This window comes from Meriones unguiculatus, chromosome 19 (genome assembly GCF_030254825.1).
Source record: "Meriones unguiculatus strain TT.TT164.6M chromosome 19, Bangor_MerUng_6.1, whole genome shotgun sequence".
In the NCBI taxonomy this organism is placed as follows: domain Eukaryota; kingdom Metazoa; phylum Chordata; class Mammalia; order Rodentia; family Muridae; genus Meriones; species Meriones unguiculatus.
Genome location: NC_083366.1, coordinates 46778122 through 46792775, shown reverse-complemented (window position 1 = coordinate 46792775; position 14654 = coordinate 46778122). Strand labels below are relative to the sequence as shown.

At 44.5% G+C, this 14654-nt stretch overlaps 1 protein-coding gene across 1 annotated transcript in view; it reads right to left on the bottom strand.

The window, feature by feature from the left end:
* The window catches only part of Mboat1 (membrane bound O-acyltransferase domain containing 1), a 104004-nt gene that overhangs the window by 76981 nt on the left and 12369 nt on the right, over window positions 1-14654 (bottom strand). The gene's annotated exons all lie outside the window — the stretch shown is intronic.

Below are 14654 nucleotides of genomic sequence, written 5' to 3'. Positions count from 1 at the left end.
CCAGGACTGCCAGAGATACAAAGAAACTTTGCCTAAAAATAATAATAAGGAGGAGGAGGAGGAGGAGGATGGTGATGATAATTAAATAGAAGTAGAAATAATTTTATGGAAAGTATGTGACACTATCTTTGTCTTCTGTACTAGTACAACAACTCATTTTGAGCTGGGTCAGTTATAAACAACAGAAACAGTTCTAGAGCCTGGAAAGTCCACGGTCAAGTTGCAGTAGACTCAGTGTCTTCTAGACGGTGCCTCCTATACTTGGCAGGAGGTCCTTCCACTTCTTTTTTATAGGGACATGAAATTCCTTCCAGTAAGCAGCCCTTTCTTAATACTACTGCACTGGTCATGTGGTTTCATTACTTTCATTCCAGAGAAGACTCAGTATTCACACCACCAGCAAAATCAAGCAGGCTGTCAATCTTTCTACCTATGTCTATGTATTATCAGGTGTATTCCATTTCTAGAACACTGGAAAGTGACCTTCTAACCATTCTCGCTGTCTTCAGTCACCTTGCCTGAGGGAGGGGAAAGATTAATATGAAGACATTCTTTCTTCCTCTGGGAAGACCAGTGTGCCAAGGACTCACCCTCTGACCCTCTCTCCTGCTTCCAGCCAACAGACCTTTGTCACCCTCCTATTTCACACACACACACACACACACACACACACACACACACTCCTCAAAGCACTCGTCCAGTGGCATTACCTGCAATTAAAACAGATCAGCTCAGCCAAGGATGCAGAAGCACCTGCTTAATCTCTGGGTCCATACTGACACCTCTTTGTTAGCTTTGCTGGAATGTGGAGGGCTGTAGAGATAGCACAGCGGTTAAGAGAACTGGCTGCTCTTCCAGAGGACACAGGTTCAACTCCCAGTACCCACATGACAGCAGACACTGTCTATGACTCCAGTCCTAGGAGAACCAATGTCCTCTTCTGGCCTCTGCAGGTACTCTACACACATGGCATACAGACATACATTTAGGAAAACACCCAAGAACAAACACTTAGTGTGTCCCTGGATCAAAATTTAAAAAGTGAGAGATATGGCTCAGTGGATAAAGCTGACTTGCTGCCATGCCTGGTGACTCACACTACCATAGATGGCAACTTTTTAAGGCTCCATCCCTGGTGCTCGCTGCCCATCCTGCAGCAGGTCCACTAGGGACTCTTCTCTCCAGCAACTGTTTACTGCTTTACCTTGAGGAGTGGCCTAACAAATCCTGTAACTTTCTGAGTCTCCTGAGCCTTGCAATGAGTCGTTAGATTCCCAATTCTGTGAGCCTTCCCTCCTTCCTCCAGGGAGGAGTGTTTCATTTCCTCTAAGGAAATGGTTATACAACACCTGGTACTAAAAGAAAAAAAAAAAAAAAAAAAGAACTGACAATGTGAAGACACCTCAGTGTGCCAGAGATGAACTGGAGCCAAGTACCATCTGGGGTTAGAGGACAAGGTGAAGGAGAGGATGGTCCTATCTGAGGTGATGTCATGTGATGATCAGTGGACAGAGATCAACGTGACTTTGCAGGAAGTCCACCCGGGGCAGCAAGTATTCAAGAGACAGGCAATGAACCAACACTCAGCAGAGCTCTAGTTCCAGCAAAGGCTAAGGGTTAAGCCTTGAAGGATGACTCCCCCTCCGTATCTATCGTCTCTCCAGCTTTCATGGTTGTCAGTCTGTGCATTCCCACACCATTGTCTGCCAAAGGGACTACAGAGCACACTAACCCACCCCTTCTCTTCCGGGCTTGAAGCCTTTTGAGGACCTCCCCATCTCCTAAGGAGGAAAAGTCTGCCATCATCTCACCATCCTGCTGCCTCCTTGCTCCCCAGGCAACAGCTGCTAGGCTGAATGTCCACTTGTCCTACCTCTATACTGCCTATACTGTATATTTAAATTAATTATTTCTCTCTCTCTCTCTCTCTCTCTCTCTCTCTCTCTCTCTCTCTTTCTTTCTCTCTCTCTCTGTGTGTGTGTGTGTGTGTGTGTGTGTGCATATATGCACATGTGTCTGCATGCCAGCCAGATCTGAGTTCTCTGTAAGTGGGGAACACGTTTTGTTCTTCTTTGTAAATGTGGTGGCTTATTTTATACTCCAATTTGTCTAAACCAAGGTACTCAGGTATCACTCAAGTGTTATTTGGATGTTCTTTTGAAGGCATATTTTGTATGAGATTAGCATTTAAATGGATGGGCTGAAACAGTCTGCATTACTGAAATTACTCTATTCAAAATAAAGGAAAAAACTTTTCTAAAGGGGGTGGGCCTCACCCATGTACAAGAGAAGTTTCGACCAGCAAGCGGTCCTCGTTTGAACTTGAGATGCAGCTCTTCCCCGGATCTCCAGCCTGCCAGTCTGGCTGTAAAATTTTGGACTATCCACACCTCCACATCATAGGAGCCAACTCTTTAAAATAAACCAAGATGGATAGATGGAGGGATGGGCAGATAATCAGCTATAAGAATATTCAGACGCATAGCACTGACTCTCAATAATACAAGTCATAGCATGCATGGCAATGCAAATTGATTTCACCCCTGAGGGCTGGCAGGATGGCTCAATGATTAAGAGTATTTGCTGCTGAGCCAGTATGGTGGGACATGCCTTTAATCACAGTACCGGGAGGGAGAGGCAGGTAATCTCTGCTGAATTCGAGGCCAACGTGGTCTACCAAGAAAGTTCCTGGCCAGCCAGGGCTATGAGAGACTATCTCAAAAACAACAACAAAGCATCAATCAGTTAAACACCACCCACATAGGTGGCAGGTGGCTCTTCTGACCTCCACAGACACCTGCAGGCATGCTGTGCGCATACATACATTCGGGCCCATATACAAACAATTAAAAAAAATAAGTAAAAATAAGTAAAAAATATACAAACAATTAAAAAATAAGTAAATCTTTCTTAACACATTAATTTTATTCTTTAGGATCCAAGGACTTTCTCCTCCCCCCCCCATTCCATCACCTGAACCCACGAGGTAACTGTCACCTCCTTTCAAAAGATGAAGGGTTAAACTTATGCCCTGGCTGCATGCTCAAAGCCTCACCAGTTCTGATACAATTCCAATTACTTCTGACTGAAAGCTTCAGATCAGTATGCGATTAGGGAGAAACGAAACGAACTCAAACTCGCTGCTGGCACAGGCTTGCTTGCAGGCGCTGTGCCCAGACAGAGAGGATAGCTTCCTCTACTGTGTGCTATCCACGTTACCACCAAGGATGCCTCTGGCAAGCCCACTGCCTGGGTCTTCTGCCTCTGCTCTCTGGGTCCCAGCAAGACCCACACAGCCTCAGTTTCCTCACCCTTCCTACAGTCAAAGATGAGGGCTTGAGAAACAGGGAGTGGCCAAGGGTAGTCCTAGGTAGACTGGGAGGCCACTGGCTTAAAGCGCATGACTTGAGACCTGGCTGGCTGGGAGACCGAATCAGGAGGGTCCAAAGGCCCAGGCTGAAATTCCATCACTTCCGAGCAGAGCCCATGGGGGAACCGTTCAAGACATGGCACGTGTTTGGGTCACAATGTAGAAGGGTGAAAACTGTGTCCTGCTGTGGGATTTAGGACTTCTGCACGAGAAAGTAAACATAGACTCCTGAAACGAAATAAACGAACCGGCAATTCAGAGAGAAAAACCACATCGCAGCACCTGGGATCAATCATGATGATCGGTTCTAGTTCCCTTAACAGCTCCACTCTCCACCTTCCAAAGAGCAAAGCAGAAGCTGTTGGCATGGTGACCTGTTCAGCTTTGGGCAAAAGCTAAAGCTTGTAAACACAGTTATAAACTACTTACCACCTGGCTGGAAATGTTTATGACAAATTTAAAAGTCTTTAGGATAAAAATAGCTTCGCATGTTTATTCCTCTAAACCAGCTTTGACTCCCAAAACTCATTCATTCAGATAGTAAAATAGTCTTCCCAAGAACACCACAGAGAATTCCTAAGATGCCTGGAAGGTTAACACCAGTCGGCAACTCCATTTGCAGGAACCTAATTTGGTTGCTTAGCCTTCTCTTTTATTTTCCTTTTTAAAATTTATTTATTTTTTTACTTACTTACTAACTAACTAACTTACTTACTTATTTGACTCATATGTAGACCAAGCTAGCCTCAAACTCACAGAGATCCTCCTGCCTCTGCTTCCCCAGTACTGAGTTTAAAAGTTTGCACCACCACCCCGAGCCTAGCCTCCTCAATGTAGCCCCATTTTACTGCTTCTGAAGAGATGAACAAAATAGAAAAGCATGCAAAATTGGAAAGAATATGACTTTTGTGTCCAAAAAAGAAAAAAAACAGTTCTGCACCAGCTAGCTGGCTGTTCTTGGGCAAGGTATCAAATTATGATGAGCTTGGGTCTTCTCCAACTATAAAGTAAAAAAAGGACTGAGATTACAGTCGTGGTAATTTTTAAATTTCCTAATCAAAACAAATAAAACATGTCACACACATACACACACCACACACACACACACACCTAAATGGCCCAACCACAGCACACTGAATGAGGTGTGGTCACTCAGCAGGAATGCTAGGCTTCCAAAGCATTCACATACTCCTTCCCATATCCCCCTGAAAAGTTCCAAGTTCTAGTTTTACAAACTGGAAACAATTTGCAGAGCTGGAGAGGTGACTGGGAGGGGGGAGGGGGATGAAGGCTTCTCCACGCTTTTACAGAACAGCATTCAGGTCCCAGCACCTACATGGGGCAGCTACCATCCACGAGTGACTCCAGCTCCGGAGAACCCAATGCCCTCTCCCAGATCTCCCAGATCTCCGAAGACAACCCACACATACCCCACACAACCCACGCGTGGCACATACACACAATAGTTTTTAAATGTTTAAATATTTTTAAAAATTACACAAACAATAAAAAGTCAGTAATCTCTGCTTTCAGCAGTGAATGGGGAAGTGGTCCTAATATAGAATACTGAGTCACCAGACTCATTGGTGAAAGAAGTATAAAAAGGATACCACCCATGGGTTTTCTACCTACAGTAGAGACTGACGTACTGAACCAAGTACAGTAACAAGCATCTGTGCTCCAGCACTTGAGGCAGGAAGGCAGGAAGGTCAGAAAATGAAGGCCAGCCTTAGCTACATAGCAAGTCTGGAGTCAGCCTGGGCTACATGAAACACTGTCGAATCGAAAAGAGAGAAGGGAAGAAATGAGAACTGGAAGAAAAGGAAAGGGAATGGAGGAAGGAGGTTGCACGCTGCATGGATGGACAGGTAAGCCTAGGAACGAAACAGTATCTAGAGGAGGATTTAAGGGTGAGCACAGATGAAATGGCAGGCTGAGAACAGTAAAGAAAACCAAACACAGACCGACAACACAGAGGCTGGTTCAGCCTTGGAAACAGTAAACTGCCTAATTACGATGGGAGGCAGGAAATATCCAAGTGAGTAAAAATTTGGGACAAACCCCTACTCGGGTAAAAGCTCAAATATCCCTTTGTACAAAGCTCAGACTTTGTGTCCTGGAAAATCCTGCTTCCTCTTACAGCCCCTCAATGCTCCCCAGGCAGCTCCTAAGATTCTGGAAAGATGAGAAGCAGACAGTGATGTGAGAAGGCCCCGGGTGACCATCGTGGTGATTGTCCAGCATTGCAGGCTGGACTTTAGACTGCAGAAAGGCTCAGTCCCCTGAGGGACCTGAGCTCCTTCCGGCTTTGCGCCCCAACCCACCCTGATTACTTCTATCTATTTGGTTTTGTTTGTTTTGTTTTGTTTTCAAGACAGGGTTTCTCTGGAGGTAGCCCTGGCTATCCTGGAACACGCTCTGTAGACCAGGCTGGCCCTGAACACACAGAGATCCGCCTGCTTCTGCCTCCCAAGTACTGGGACTAATGGCGTGATTCACTGCATCCGCCTCCTATTTGGTTCTTTCTTAAGGAACATATAAACACAGATTAAAGAATTAAAAAGGCACTTCAGTGTTCTTCCAGTGTGCACGTGGAAGTGACTTTAATTCACCACCAACCTCCCACACTGTGTTCTGTCCATGAAGCTCCATATCCATCCTTTGTCACATTAACTTCAATTTGTCTCCTATACTGTCTCAGGTTTTGTAGTTTCCTCACATTTGTCTTCCAGTATCACCAATCCCTTTCTGTCTTTAAGAACATTGAACAAAACTCTCTTCCCCTCCCTGCCATCTCCATCTCTCTTCTTTGAGGCCGTCAGGTTTCCCTGTGATCAGTCACCGACACCTATGGTCGTTTCCTGGCACCGCATCCTCTCATAACTCAGAAATAATTAACTATCCTCACCAAACTCCCTTCTCCACTGACCTCAACAATTCTCTTTTCAGAAAATTTTAACTTTCCCCTTCCTCCCGTGGGACTGTAACACCCATTTCCTTGCTCTGGCCTCTGGGGTGCTGTCTTTCCTCTGCTCTGATGATACCCGCTCGAAGATACAGGTTCAAGGTCGAGTGCTTTCCTGTTCACTGTCCTTCAGCAGCATCTCAGCGTGCTAGGGTCCTTCCTAAAAAATACCAAGACTAACCTACAGAGCAACATGACTTAACTTACACAGTCCAAACACTGTGACCCACCTGCCCAGCTACTGTGTCACCTGCAAGGGATAATGACGCAGAGCAAGTTCCCCGGTCACGGCACAAACCAAACCAGGGAGTTACTAAGCTGTGGAGTGATTTGGTGTGTTCCCTCACCTACCCAAATATTCCCAAGTCATCCTGCTTTGGAGCATAAAAATCAACAAGCAGATGAGAGCGGAGGGTTGAAAGTCACAGGGCCCGGGTCAGAATTTAGCTATACTGCTAGTCAGCCATGGAGCCAACACAATGGGGCTTTTCTGGAGGAATGTTATGTGTTACCACATAAAGATACTCTGCAGCTTAAAAGAGATAATATGGTAATATAGGAAGGCCCCAATTTGAAAGTCTTACTCACACCTCTGTTAGCAATACGACCAGAAGCTGAAGGCGATGTGCTCCTATGTAATGAAATGAATAAGATGCCTCAGCCCAGACCTTTTCAGAAAGTAAATGTATTTCCAGATCCGGGCACGGTGGTCCATACCTGTAGTCCCAGAAACTGGTAGGCTAAGGCCAAAAACAAAAACCAAAAAAACAAAAACAAAAAAAAAAACTTGGAGATCAAGGTCAATCCAAGCTAAGCATTCAAGGCTAGTGTGGTCTACACAGCCAGACCCTAACTAAAAAGACAAAAATTAGTCTTATTTCATTAGAAGAGACAGAAATTACACCTTTGTATGTATCCAGGTGGCTGGAGGGAAAGAAAATATGGTGACTCAATAGCTCACTGTCTATTTCAGGAAATAAGTGATTTCAGAATTTCTACAGACACTGGGGTGGTGAGTACTATGAACCCAGTATACTAACCGCCCAGCATCGCAGAGCTAAGAAACAGTCTTTATCTAATAAAAAGAGCCATTCCTTTGAGAAGTTTTGACACTTCCTGCATACATCAAACTTCCTTGAATTCTGATCAGAATTCCATTCTCCAGTATCAGAACAATCAAAACCTTTTTTTCCCCATCCAATCTGTCATTCACATACCTTTGCCTATTTTTCTCCTGCCCCATTTTTTTTCCCATTTTTAAAGGACTGTAAGTCCCTTTATCCAGAAATTAACCCTAAGTTGAGTTTTCTTTTTCCTCTAGAAACATCCAAACACCTCTCTCACTGTCTCCCTGCCCCTGCATCCCAGACACTCATTAAGGAAGCTCCAAGGACAGGCTGGAATCTGAGATGGTGTAAAGGATCCCTGAAAAGCAAGTACCTAGGGTCATAGGAGAAGCTCAGTGGTCGAACCCAGCATGCACAAAGCCCTGGGTTCTGACCCCAGAAGCACCAAAATAACCCTAAGGTAACTCTTGAAAGATAACTCTTTGCCTAAGTGTTCTAACAAGAAAGACCTTTTCTCTGAGTTTCAAAACCACGGGGCAGATAATACGTGCTGACTAAACAGTTTCCTAAGCTAAAGCTTACCCAAGAGTCAGCCGCACCATCTGAGTTTACAGCCAGTCCTTCGTGTACGTATCATATGCTCAGATGAGAGATCAGGCCCTGAAAGTTTAACTGGCTTGCACTAATAAATATCAGCTCTAGGCCCTAAAATGAAGTCTCCACAAACCAATTCTTCTTATAAGTGCCATCACTAAGCAAGGTGAGGTCACAGGCAGACCTCAACAGGAAGCCCGAAAGTTCATCACACAGCCTGGCTCTGAAGCTTTGTCTGCTTTCATTCTTCCAGCTTGCCACTCAAAACCTCTTGATTAAAAAAATGAGTCCCCATGGAACGAAACCTCTGCCAGAAGCTGAGAGGTGGCTCAGCAGTGAAGAGCACACCACCCTTGCATAGGATCTGAGTTTGGTTCCTGCATGCTTATCAGTAGCTCCTGGCTACCTGTAACTCCAGCCCAAGGAGAACCTGACGCCTCTGATCTCTACAGGCACCTGCACTCCAAGGGAATTCGCAGAAGGTCTCAGGACACCAAAGAAAGTGACACTCAAATCCAGGATTCTGCACGTAGCATTTGTTAAAGACTTACAGCCAGGTCTGCAGATCCCTGCACCCCAGGGGCACAAGTTAGTTGCTCATGTGTGGGTCTGCCCAGAAGGGAGCTCAAGACGATCAGAACGCTCGGACCTCTCACCTCTCTCAAACACTAGCAACAAGTCAGTGTCACGCAAGAAACAGTGTCAATGGCTGTCAGGAAATTCTTAGCCATCTTGGCAACGCTATCCTGCAATGGCTGGGACACTTGCCAAAGTCACCTGGCTGGCCCAATGCTCCTCATGAATAAGAAGGTTGTAATGATCTCAAGGCAAATACCTGAGTTCCTTACCCATAGATTACGGCACCAGACTCCTGTGGTTTCAACGACATGCATTTAAAGGGCTCTGTAATAAGGAAAGACTGAATGGACAAGGGGTGGGGACAACATTCTAAGATCATTTCCAAGGTCAAAACTTACGGAGAAGCTTGTGAGCTACAGCAAATACATGAAGGGTTGTCTGGGTGGGTCTCTGTTGTTAAGGGTTAGGGAAAGAGAAGTATTTTTCTTATTTAACAACCGTTCATTCCTGAAGCTTACCCAATCAGGAGCCTAAAAATGTAAGATGAGCTAAAGTCCTTTCATCATCACAGAAATGACTTAAGCTGTATGCAAAGATTTTAATAAAGTCAACTGTAAGACGAAAGTAAAACTAAGCACAATTACATGCCGATGCAATCTTTTGCTGGAAAATCCCACAGAGGCTAGAAATATAGCTCAGTTAAATAGCATTGCCCACTGTGTGCCCTGAGCTTGATCCCCAGCACAAGGAAAAACAGGAAAGGGAGAAGGGGAAGAGAAATAGAGGTGGATGGGAGGAAGAAGGAAGGAAGGAAATAAAAGGGAAGAGAAGAAAGCAGGAAGGGGAAGGAGGGAAAGGAGAGCAGAGGAGAAAGGGAATGTCCCCCTCCCCAAAATACTGGTCCTAATTCCATTTCCACCAATATGGTAAATATGATGTTCATCAGTGGAATAAAACTAAGAATCCTAGGTTACAGTTACAAGGCATCAGTGTAGGCTGCATGCAAGAGTCTCAGAATAACAAGAAATGTATCCCAGTGGTCGGGTTCCCACACTCACCCTCTCAACACCTTCCACCAGCTGATTGTACTCACCACAGTCAATGGACCGTTTTGACACTTTGTTACAATTAGATAAAATTACAGGGATCACTGTTCTAGATTAGCTCCTGCACTGAATCCAAACAGGACAGGTTAAAAATCAAAAAATGAAGTCACCCAGGCAAGGTCTCAACAACTGAATTCCTCCATTCTTACACACACACACACACACACACACACACACACACACACACACACCTGATGCTAATTAATTAGCTCTCTTCCTAGTATTTTATCTTCAACAGTTTTCATCTTAAATGTGTCCCAAGGACCCATATGTTAAAGACCTGGTCCATGGCCTGTGGCATTATGGGAAGATGGTTGAGTCTTTAGAGGTGGGGCCCAGAGGAAGGAAGTTAGGTCATTGAGGATTACACCGTTGAAGGGGATATGGAGACCCCGGGCCCTTCCTGCCTGACTTTGCTTCAGGCCACCATGAAGCAGAAACTCCTCTGCCACACACCCAGTATGATGTACTGTTAGTGTATAGTCAGCCTGCTTCTGAGTTGCCTAGTAACCTATGATGTCATCATGTGTCACCCACCAGGTGTGTTGCCGTCACGGTTCAGCTGCTCATGCACAAGCTATAAAAGGACCAACCAGCCACTTGGCCTCTCTCTTACCTTCCTCTCTCACTCTCTTGCTCTCTTCACCTTGCTTTCCTGGGGGTCTTCCACCATCTCTCTCTCTCTCTCTCTCTCTCTCTCTCTCTCTCTCTCCTTTTCCTCTTTATTTCTCCACCTCCACCCAATAAATCTCTGTTACATAATACCCCTTGTGTGCGTGGCATCATTTTAAAATAAACACTAACATATACTATGACTCTACACCCCCAAAGCAACATGGCCAGAGAACCTGACTCTTCCGAAGGCAAGATCCGTAACAAACTTGTTTTATATGTTGAAAGTCTCGGCAGTAAAGGCAAGCAGACAAACACACTCTTGTGGGTCCTGCCTGACAAGACTAGTGGCTAAAGTGACCCGTCCATGTTTTTGGTTTTGTTTCTGCAAGATTAAAGGGCTCTGCCCAAATCATCAAAATCCTTTTGCCAAATCATTGGGATACTTAAAGTTGCCCCATTCTACAATTGAAAAATAAAACCAAAAATAAGTAAAGAGGAAGGGAGATGGACAGACAAATAATAAATAACAGGCATAAGAGATTATAGATAGATGATAAAAAGATAGATTGGTATATGGTAGATAGATAGATAGATAGATAGATAGGTAGGTAGGTAGGTAGGTAGATTATTTAAGGAAAAAAACACCAACTTTTACAAAAAGAACAAAAAAGAGAGAAATCCCTTTAAGCTCCTTAGATTGTTGTAACATGAGCCTTTTGCATTAATAACTAAAATTTATACTTTATTCAGATTCCTAGTTTTCCTGGCTCTGCTTAGGATTCCAGAACAGCACACTGTAGTTTCTTGTCATTTTAGGCTCCTCAACAGTATCTCAGATTTTCCTCGGTTTGGGTGACTGTGACAATTTTCTCCACCTGTGTGTTAAGTTTATTGCACATACACTACACACCGCCCTGCATATTAACTTTAACACAGTACATACTGCCCGGTGCGTTATTACGTGTATGCTATCCACCAGCCACGTGCTAAGTTTATTACATGCACATTACACAGCACCCCATGGGTTAAGTTTAACACATGCGTACTACACAGCCCAGCTACACAGCTCACTTTGCTCATGTCTGTCACCTCACATCATCCTTGTTACCACGTCAAAAACCCCTCCCACTTTGAAATATAGACTATGTTACTGTTTGCCCCTGAAGGCTTTGGAATATCTTTGTAGAATCTCTCATCCGGGCGTGACTGTGCACCCCTGTAATCCCAGCGCTTAGCAGGTGGAGACGGGAGGATCTGCAGCCGAAAACAGCCCCCCGCTGCATCAGCCTGAGGTCAGCCTGAGCTATACAAGACTCTCTCTCAAAAAAGAAAACTCAAACTTAGTCACTGTCAGGCACTTCCTTCATAATCACACAGGGTTTCAGGGTTAGGGGTTTCTGCAAAAAAGGTCAGAGCGCTAAGTGCCACTTGTACACGCTCAGGGTGACCGGCTGTGGGCACAGCCACCATTCCGAGTGTGAGCCCTGGCTAAGACGATGCCTACCTGGCTCCTCCACGGTAAGGTTACTAGCCCCAGCCTGACCCCACACCGCACTCTCCAGAACTGTAATGGGAGGGAGGGGGTAGCTTATAAACTAACGAGTATTCTACAGAATGTTCTAGATGGTCTGTGTAAAACGCACGGTGTTCTGTGTCTCCTCAGGGAACCTTGCTTCTCAGCTTCCCTCCACTTACTTATCTAGGCTATCGTTTACCTAGGCCGGCGCACTTCCTGGTGTGAATGTACAGAGCGTTTACTTCCTACTTTACACTGTGGACTGTCTATCATCTCTGAGTAAGCCCATCTTATATACTTCTTTAGTATATCCTCCCATGTCCTTATATTTCTTTCTTGCTTGCTCACTTTGTTCCAGGACTCTCCCTGGAAAAAAATTTCAACTGGCTCCTGCAACCATCTGACAGATGACTGTCGTGTATGACTTATTTACTTGGTTGGTTGATTGGTTGGTTTTGCTTTTGGGTACTTCTAATCTTTCTGCAACTACAAAAAGGAAAAGGGGGGGGATCTAGGCTCATATTCTAGATTTCACAGTTGAGCCCTAGAAGTATTTCTCCAAGGGCTCTAGTTCCTTGTGATAAAGAATGGCATTAGAAACCATGATCCAGGCTTAGGAACACCCAACAGCTGGTGGAGTTTAATTCTTATAGACTGTTCAGCTGACAAAGCAAAGAACTGTGTGTGTGTGTGTGTGTGTGTGTGTGTGTGTGTGTGTGTGTGCAGGCACACATTAACCTTTGAATCTTCAAATATCTATGTTCTTCTTTGTAACTTTCTGTATTTCTTTTAAGCTAAGCATGGGTGTATAATGACAGGTTGGTCATTTTCATGCACATCTGATCTAGTAAAAAGAAAAAAAAAAGAATTCTTGGAGCCCATGAGATGGCTCAGTGGGTAAAGACACTTGCCACCAAGTCTGATGACCTAGTTTCCATCCCCAGGACTCCCACGGTAGAAGAAGACAACCAACACCCACACACTGCATTTACAGGCCTTGGTTCTGGGCAGAGACAGCAGTGTAAGGAGTCCCCTGAGGATGACGGTAACTTCACAGGTAGGAAAGGCTGTTTAAGTGAGAGACTTCTAAGAAGTTCCCAGATTCAAACATAGCATAAAGACTCAGCCAAAAATCACCAGAGACCCTCAGTGTGCAGGGGCCAGCCACAAAGAACCACGCACAGTGGAAGTCTTTTAAAGGCAGTGTCCACAACTGACAAAGTTGTGTGGTTGTGAAGAGCAGTGTTGCCTAGGCTAGCGGGACAGGAAAGGCAGAGGCAGGATGTCCTAGGATGAGGAAACTGCTGATGAGATGGGGCTTCTTTTTAGAAGGGATGGAATGTTCTAGAATTAGATTGTGTTGGGCAACTTTATGAGTACATTAAAATATACAAAGTATGTGAATTATGAGGAATAGAATATGAGCACAGAAAGGGCATTAGTAGAGAAATTAGTAAAAATAAAAAACTTGGGTTATTTAATAGTTATTTTGGTGGCTCTTAGTTTTTATTAAAGATAGTAATGATGACAGAACTTTCTCGGGAGCCGAAGAGAGTTCCTCAAAAGCTAGCACAACAAAGAAGCTGCCCTCCATGTTCAAGGTCCTCTTCAGGAAATGAGCCTCACTAATACCCCACCCTGCCCTACCGATACCTCACCCTGCCCTACTGAAACCCCAACCTCCCCCACTGATACCCCACCCTACCCACTTTCCTAAATAGCACGCTGAGGTCCCCCTGATCCTGGCCTTCCTGAGGTCTTTCTTACGATAGCTATTCCATGATCATGTAGCTTTGCACTCTTCTTCGTGAAGCTGTCTTCGTCCTTCACTTCCTTCAGTTTGGCCAGCCTGGTTTTCTTAGAGCCATTTTCCTTGCTCCTTTCTAATACCTCCCATTTTTCTAGAAACTACCATACGGAACCAAACCTAGACACACATTACTCCAAGGGGGTTTGAAGGTTGCCAAGTACACAAAATGTGGCTTTACAACTCTGATAAAGCCATGAGTGAGTTATTTCTAAATTGCTTTATAACCCACTGGTTCCCTTCAAATTTTCTCTGCAATTTCAGCTAACTAAGACACACAATCATAATTCATTATTCACTAGCATGAGTCAGAGCCCCACCTTGTATCTTGATGAAATGGCTGTTTTTCATTTACAACCTCATTATCTTATAAACTAAGACAACAAAAGCCGGCAGTCAGACAAAGCCATCTCCAAAGACACTCTAAATGTTTACTTACATGAGAAATACAGAAAATTAAGTTCTGTAAAGTGGAAAAGTAAGCATAAAACTGAAAATACAGATTAGACATGTAGCTTGGTTGGTTGGAAGACTGCCTGCCTACCACAGAAAAGGCTCTGATTTTGAGCCCCAGCACCACATAAGGCAAGCGTGGTGTTGCTTGCCTGTAATCTTGGAACCACAGAGGTGGAAACAGGGAAATCAGAAGGTCAAGGCTATCTTCTCCATACATAGGGAGTTTGAGGCCAGCTTAGTATGCATGAGGCTCTGTCAAAATTTAAAGAAAGACTGCAAAGCGTTTACAAGGCAGAAGGAAGAGCAGGTAACATTGGCTTCTACAACCTTTGGAAGTCCACTACCCCCATGCTCCACACAATAAGAAAAAAAAAATTGAGAAAAAAAAATTAAATTTTATTTCCCTTACACAATTTACCCATATCGGTTAGCTTCCCTTTTGTTAAATAACCTATAGGTAAGTTGACAACTATTGTTGGAAGACAAGGCCAGTGCTCCTTTCACATGGAGAGAGAGGTTAAAAATCTCACCCCTGACAGGCAAGAGAGAACAGCTAGCTGTTCTCTGCATGAACTCTTC